The sequence below is a fragment of the Aotus nancymaae genome, unplaced genomic scaffold (genome assembly GCF_030222135.1).
Source record: "Aotus nancymaae isolate 86718 unplaced genomic scaffold, 86718_ANA_hifiasm-v0.15.2.pri h1tg000020l, whole genome shotgun sequence".
In the NCBI taxonomy this organism is placed as follows: domain Eukaryota; kingdom Metazoa; phylum Chordata; class Mammalia; order Primates; family Aotidae; genus Aotus; species Aotus nancymaae.
Genome location: NW_026988432.1, coordinates 58,989,446 through 58,997,024, shown reverse-complemented (window position 1 = coordinate 58,997,024; position 7,579 = coordinate 58,989,446). Strand labels below are relative to the sequence as shown.

At 45.1% G+C, this 7,579-nt stretch overlaps 1 pseudogene; it reads left to right on the top strand.

Annotated features, from left to right (window-relative positions):
• Window positions 1-797: 797 nt before the first annotated feature.
• On the top strand, window positions 798-892 carry LOC135276143 (small nucleolar RNA SNORA70; annotated as a pseudogene).
• The last annotated feature ends 6,687 nt before the right edge of the window (window positions 893-7,579 follow it).

The following is a 7,579-nucleotide window of genomic DNA, read 5'->3' as shown; positions in this document are numbered from 1 at the left end:
CTACAGGCACAGCTAATTTTTGTTTTTGTTTTTTGAGAGACAGGGTTTTGCCATCCTGCCCAGGCTGGTCCCAAACTCCTGGGCTCAAACGATCCAACTGCCTTGACCTCCTAAAGTGCTGGGATTAGAGCCATGAGCCACCACACCTGGCCCAAAGGCTACTGAGACTTTAAATTGGAAATAGTTGGCTCCTACCAATTGTGTTAGTTACACCAAGCAAGCATCCTTCAGGTCCCACTTTCTTATTTTATTTATTTATTTATTTATTTATTTATTTATTTTTGAGACAGTGTCTTGCTCTGTCACCCTGACTGGAGTGCAGTGGTGTGATCTCGGCTCACTGCAACCTCTGCCTCCTGAGTTCAAGCAATTCTCCTGCCTCAGCCTCCTGAGTATCTCGGATTACAGGCGTGTGCCACCACACCTGGCTAACTTTTGTATTTTCAGTAGAGACAAGGTTTCACCATTGGTCAGGCTGGTTTCAAACTCCTGACCTCAGGTGATCCCCCTGCCTCCACCTCCCAAAGTGCTCAGATTACAGATGTGAGCTGCCACACCCCTCAAGAGAGGGCATGTACATAACATTGGAATTACTGATCCCTGCGTGTGTGCACGTTCAACTTTCTAGATAATATCAAACCGTTTTCTAAAGTTGTTACAGTTTGACGCTAGATACCCATAGTCCCAGCTACTTAGGAGGCAGAGGCAAAAGGATTGCTTGAGGGCAGGAGTTCAAGTCCTGTTTGGGCAACATAGGGAGATCCCATCTCTTAAAAAAAAAAAAAAATTAAAAGAAGTTGTACATATGCAGTGGCTGCAAACAGCAGCTTCCTGTGTAGTGTCTGCAGCCTGTTTCTTGTATGAGTTGCTCTAAGGGACCCTGGAGACAGGCCTTTCAGATGTATGTTCATGTCTCTGACCTTTCACTACCCCAATGTAGGCTCCAAACAGTCACTGTGGAAAGCCCCAGGGCACTGTGGCCAGGGCTCACATTGGCCAAGTTATCATGTCCATTCGCACTCAGCTGCAGAACAATGAGCATGTGATTGAAACCCTGTGCAGGGCCAAATTCAAGTTCCCTGGCCACCAGAAGATCCACATCTCAAAGAAGTGGAGCTTCATCATGTTGAATGCCAATGAATCTGAAGACATGGTGGCTGAGAAGGGGCTTATCCCAGATGGCTGTGGAGTCAAGTACATCCCCAGTCGTGGCCCTCTGGACAAGAGGCAGGCCCTGCACTCATGAGGGCTTCCACTATGCTGCCCCCTCTTAATACTCACCAATAATTTCTGCTTCCTGTCCAAAAAAAAAAGGTTGTACAATTTGGATTTGAACCAGTGATGTGTCTGAGTGCTGGTTGGTCACTGCATGCCCTTGGCACTAGTAATACCTCCAACAGTTGGCATTGGGCAACTTTAACAATTTTGACCATTCTGACCAGGCATGGTGGCTCATACCTGTAATCCCAGCACTTTGAGAGGCCAAGGCGGGCGGATCACATGAGGTCAGGAGTTCGAGACCAGCCTGGCCACAATGGCGAAACCCCGTCTCTACTAAAAAATTAGCCAGGCATGTTGGGGCATGCCTGTAATCCCAGCTTCTTGGGAGGCTGAGGCACAAGAATTGCTTGAAACCAGGAGGTGGAGACTGCAGTGAGCCAAGATCGTGCCACTGCACTCCAGCCTGGGCAACAGAGCAAGACTGTCTGGTAAAAAAAAAAAAATTAAATTAAAAAAATGCAGTCATTCTGATGGGTGTGTGGAGGTATCTCATTGCAGTTTTAACTTACATTCTCTAGATTACTAATGAAATTTAACATCTTTTCATAAATTTATGGACCATTTGTGCTTATTTTTTGTGAAATTGATCTTCATTTCTTTTGCTAATTTTTCTATTGATTGTGAGGTTTTTTACGTACTGATTCATAGGAGTTCTTCATATATTCTGGATTCTAATCTTGGGTGGATTATGTATGTTGCAAATATATTCTCCTGGGATGTGATTATTTTTGTTTTGTTTGGTTTTGTTTTACTCTTTCTGGTCTCTTTAAAGAAGTCCTAACTTTAATGTAGTTAAATGTAACAATCTTTTCCTTTATAGTTGGTGCTTTTTGTGTCTTAAGAAATCCTTTCACTCAGAATTGTACAGCATATTCTCCTGTGTTGTCTCCTAAAAGTTTTATATCACGAATCACGGAATCTAAGTTGACATTTATTATTTTAAAAAATCACAATTTCAGAAATGGTAAAATGTGGAAAAGAAAGTATATCCTTGAAATGATGACGGAAGCACAATTTTGTTTTCTTATTTCGGACTTTAATCCAACTAAAGCTGATTTTGGGATATTATGTTGAGTAAAGTCTAAATTTAGTTTTTCTATATAGATAATCACTATGGTTTGAATGTATTCCCCAAACTTCATGTGTCAGAAATGTTATCCCTGAATTCATATATTGATGGTATCTGGAGGTGGGGCCTTTGGGAGGTAACTGAGATTAGATAAGGTCATCAGGGTGGAGCCCCCATGCTGGGGCTGGTGGCTTTATAAGATGTAGAAGAGGGACCTGAGTTAGTGTCCCTTACCCTCTTGCCTCTGGAAGCCCTCTGCCAGGTTACAGCATGAAGGCCTTCACCCAATGCGGTCCATCCACATGGACTTCCAGCCTACACAATTGTGAGCCAGAGAAACTTCTTTTCTTTATAAATTACCCAGTGTGTGGTATTTTGTTGTAGCAATAACAATGAATGCAAGAATCAACTGTCTCCTAACCATTTATTGAAAAATCCATCTTTTCCCCAATATTCTGAATTGCCCCCTCTGCCATACATCAAGTGTCTGTATATATTGAACCTATTTCTGGGCTTTCTATTGCATTTTTAAACAATGGCTAGGTGCAGTGGCTTGCACCTATAATCCTAGAACTTTGGGAGGAAGATCACTTGAGTCCAAGAGTTCGAGATCAGCCTGGGCAACATAATGAGACCCTGTTTTGTTTTGTTTTTTAATCACTTTATTAAAAAGCAAAAAAAAAAAAAAATTACTTTTTGTATTTTCTTATTTATTTATTTTTATTTCTTAAAATAGAGATGGGGTCTTTCCACATTGTCCAGGCTGGCCTTGAACTCCTGGCCTCATGCAATCCTCCCACCTTGGCCTCCCAAAGTGCTGGGATTACAGATGTGAGCCACTGTGCCTGGACTAATTATTAAACTGACAAAAATTACATATATTTATCATGTACAACATGATGTGTTGATACGTGCATACATTGTGGAATGGCTAAATCAAGCAAATTAACATATTCTGTAGTATTGGGATGTGAGATTAAAATAATTCACCAAGACAAAAGTATGCCAAATTGCAGGGTGTTTATTGCCAGCGACCGCGGAGGACTCACGTCTCTCTAACCCGCGGCCACGAGGGGAGCGTGTCAAGGCTTTTTATACCCGAAAGACCACCTTGGGAGTGGGGTTGAGGAATGGGGAGGGGGATCAACGGGCTCCAGACATTCCGAGGGCTGGTGGATTCTGTAAATCATCTCCTGGGCAGGGACGGGGGTGGGGGCCTCCGGACATTCCGAGGGCTCCGGGGCTTATTGTCACTTTAATTGCTACATAAATGATTCACAAAAGTCAAGACAAACATTAGTTTACATATTGGGTACCGACAAAAGTCAAGATAAACGTTAGTTTACATATGGTTTGGGTACCGGTGGAAATTACAGATTTTAGTTCACAGGGGCCAAGATGAAATTAGCTTGGGCTGCGCATTCTGATAAGCAAAGGCCAGCAATTCTATCAGTTAGTGATGAGAAAGGTAAACAACAGCAAAGGCCAGCAATTCTGTCGGTTACTGATGAGAAAGGTAAACAACTTCACCTGGTGGACATTATCCAGAGCAGACTAGCAGTCTTATTTACAGAACCCAAGTCAGCAGTTATTGCAAGGAGAATGGGGCAGTTATTACAACTCATTTTTGGAGACACAGCTTTGTCTTATAAACTGGCGTTGCTCAGGTTCTGGCTCTAGGCCAGCTATAGCACAATTCATTACCTCACATACCTATTATTATTTTGTGTGTGTGTGTGTGTGTGTGGTGAGAATTTTGATTGCATTTGATTGGCTTATTCTTCGTCCTCACAGAGAAAGAGATGCAGAAGCCGGGAACAACAAAGCTATTTTTCTAAGGTTGAGTCACCTCCCCTGGGAACTGCCAGACAGGAGGCCATAGGACCACCTCCTTCCAACTCCAGGTTGGGAATACTTGATTCTTATTCTAGAGAAAATCCTTCTCCCCTTTCAAGATTCCCTCAAAGATACACCTTCTCCCTGGCTGTCTCCTCCTTGACTTAGATAGGTTCCTCACTGAGCACAGAGTTTTGGAAATAAAGAAAGGAAGGAAATCTTACAGACAACTTCTGCTTTCCACTGCCAAAAAACCTCCTTGAGACAAGCAGAATGCCTAGGTGCATTCTTACAAGGAGGAAAAGGAGAGAACTCGACGGGAAAACATAGAAGTTAATATAGAAAAAATTATTCTTGCCAGGTGCCTGTAATTCCAATACTTTGGGTGGCTGAGGTGGGAGGATCGATTGAGCCCAGGAGTTCGAGGTTGCAGTGAACCGTGATCACACCCCTGCACTCTGCCTGGACAACAGAGTGAGACCCTATGTCCAAAAAATAAATCTTGTTGCAAAAGGGATGATGTAATGGCTGAAGCATACAGACTAGAAGGAGCAGGAGAGAAAATTAGAGAGAAAAGGAGCATCCTGGATGCCACGCTAGGGAATCGGCTTGTTTCGTCAAGGCAATGGATCGCCAGCTACCTGTGCCATGGCCAGGTCTGCAATTCAGAGTAGAGGATCCTTAGAATTGGGCAGGACGGGAGGGCAGGGAGACCAGCTGGCATACTCCTACAATGGACCACAAGAGAGAGGGCGAGGGCCTAATCATAAGCAGGGGTGAGCGGTACAACAGAGGAGAGACCTACAAGTGGCCAGTACAGTAGCTCTGCAGAGAGCTAGAGTAGAAGTGACAGGACTTCCTGTAGGAATAATGTGTAGGAATGATGGAGGCAGCATGGGAGTAGAGGGAAATGAGACTCCCTCCTAGGTTTCTGACAAGGATGACTAAACAGATGACAGTGCCGTCAGCCAGCATAGGAGATTCAGGAGGAGCAGGTTTGAAGAAGCACAAATGATGGGTTTGAATTTGACATCACTGTGGACCTTGCTGGTGGAGATGCTGATAGCCACTGAGCACAGGCATGTAGAATTCAGAGGAGTTCCCACTGATGAGAGGAGGAGGGAGTTTCAGGAAAAAAATAATGATCAACATCATCTTGCCCTGCAGAGATCATGAGGCACAAGACGTGAAAGGGGTCTGTTTTATTTGGCAACCAGAAGGTCATCGGTGACTTTAGCCTGAGCAGTTTCAGGGTTGGAGGAGGAGCAAGACTGTGAAGACGTGAGCAAACCTGAAACTCTTTCAGGTAGCTTGGGTGGGAAGAGAAGATGTGTGGTAAGTCGATAGCCGGAGGGGGAACCAAGGGGCTACAAAAGCTTCTTTTTCAAGTCCAGGAATGAAGCCAGAGTTGAGGAATTAGTGGAGTGAGGTTCCTCACCAAGGAGCTGGAAGGTGGTGGGTCAGAGGCCAGCTGAAAGAAGCGCTTTCTTCCTCTGGCACTCCAGTGGAATAGGTGGATGTGGGGTGGCCCACACTTCCTAGGTGGCAGGGCAGGAGGTGAAAGGATTTACCATGCACCAAACATTTAATGAGTCCCCACTTTGCTTAAGTGGTAGGGTAAGCTGGTAGTCACGGGAGAATGAGGAAAATATTAGCAATGTGAACCCATCATTCGGAGTGAGATCTCAAATGCAAGGTTGTTTGGAGGAAGGGAGTGGAGCTCTAGAGCTTCCTGAATGATGAAAGGAAGGAAGGAAGCTTGGCAGAATATTTCCCTCCCAAGGCAGAGAGAGAAAATAGCCTGAGAGAAACAGGAAACGTCTAAGTGGGGAAAATGGAAGGAAAGAAAATAAATAGTAATAGCCTGTTTCAGGTTGCAGATACTAAAGCAGGCACTTTATAGGTTATCACGGGGAATCCACAAAACAATTCTGTAAGAAAGACATTGCTATCTTTATTTTATTGATACAGAAACTGGGGGATTAAATTCTTTCTCTAGCTTTTTCTTCTCCATATTCATAAAATCCATTGAATATGGAGGGGGATATTCTAGTCTTCTTAAATTTTGTTTTACCTGTGAAGCCAAGTGAGAAACAGTGAAATGAGGAAAATTCCCAGTGGGCTTGGACCAGTGAAGCTACCTATCTGCAGGGCCTTGATTACAGATGGGCCCAAACTTAGTTGAGTTTCAGAGAAAAGCAGAAGGAACTTGAGCAAGGAAGTGGTCGCCTGCTCCCTGGGTACAAGCACCGCCCAGCCACACCACGCACTGGTGGGAAGAAACTGGGCTGCAGCTGGGTCCATCACGGAAGAGCTTTGTGTGTGCAAATACCTATTTCAGTACTCTCAGAGCTGTATAAATGATCACACCCAAGATGCACGTGAGAAACTAACTGGCCTTTATATAGAAGTAACATAGGCTTCTGATCATTACTTTCAATCACAGAATAGGCTGCAAATTAGAAACCAGTGTGCACCAATAGTATATAGCACCAGCAATCGAGTTTTTTTTTTGGTATTTTTTTGAGACGGAGTTTCGCTCTTTCGCCCAGGCTGGAGTGAAGTGGCGCTATCTCGGCTTACTGCAACCTCCGCCCCCCGCCCCCAGCTCCCCCTCCCCCTCCCCCTCCCCCTCCCCGGATTCCTGCCTCGTCTCCCAAGTAGCTGGGACTACAGGTGCGCCACCACGTCCAGCTAACTTCTGTGGTTTTAGTAGAGACAGGGTTTCACCATGTTGGCCAGGCTAGTCTCCAACTCCTGATCGACCCGCCTCGGCCTTCCAAAGTGATGGGATTACAGGCAAGAGCCACTGCGCCCGGCCCCATTTCTTTTTCTTTAATTAATTAATTCTTTCTTTCTTTTTGAGACGGAGTCCCGCTCTGTTGCCCTGGCTGGAATGCAGTGGCGCGATCTCGGCTCACTGCAACCTTTGCCTCCCGGGTTCAACCGATTCTCCTGCCTCAGCCTCCCTAGTAGCTGGGATTACAGGCGCGCGTCACCGCGCCCGGCTCATTTTTTGTATTTTTAGTAGAGACGGGGGTTCGCCAAGTTGGCCAGGCTGGTTTCGAACGCCTGACCTCAGATGATCCGCCCGCCTCGGCCTCCCAAAGTGTTGGGGTTACAGGCGTGAGCCACTCATTTCTTAAAAAGTATATTTTAATCCTGGGGACGGTGGCACGCCTGTGATTCCAGTAGTTTGGGAGGCCGAAGTGGGATGATGCTTGAGCCCAGGAGTTGGAGACCAGACCAGCCTGGGTAACACAGCGAGACCCTGCTTCGATAAAAAGAATAAACAAAAAACAACAAAAGAACCCTGGTGTATTTTTAAAAATGAGTTGTGTAATAGGATTTTTTTTTTTTTTTGTGGGGGTGTAAGTAAGCAAAGGAGATGTG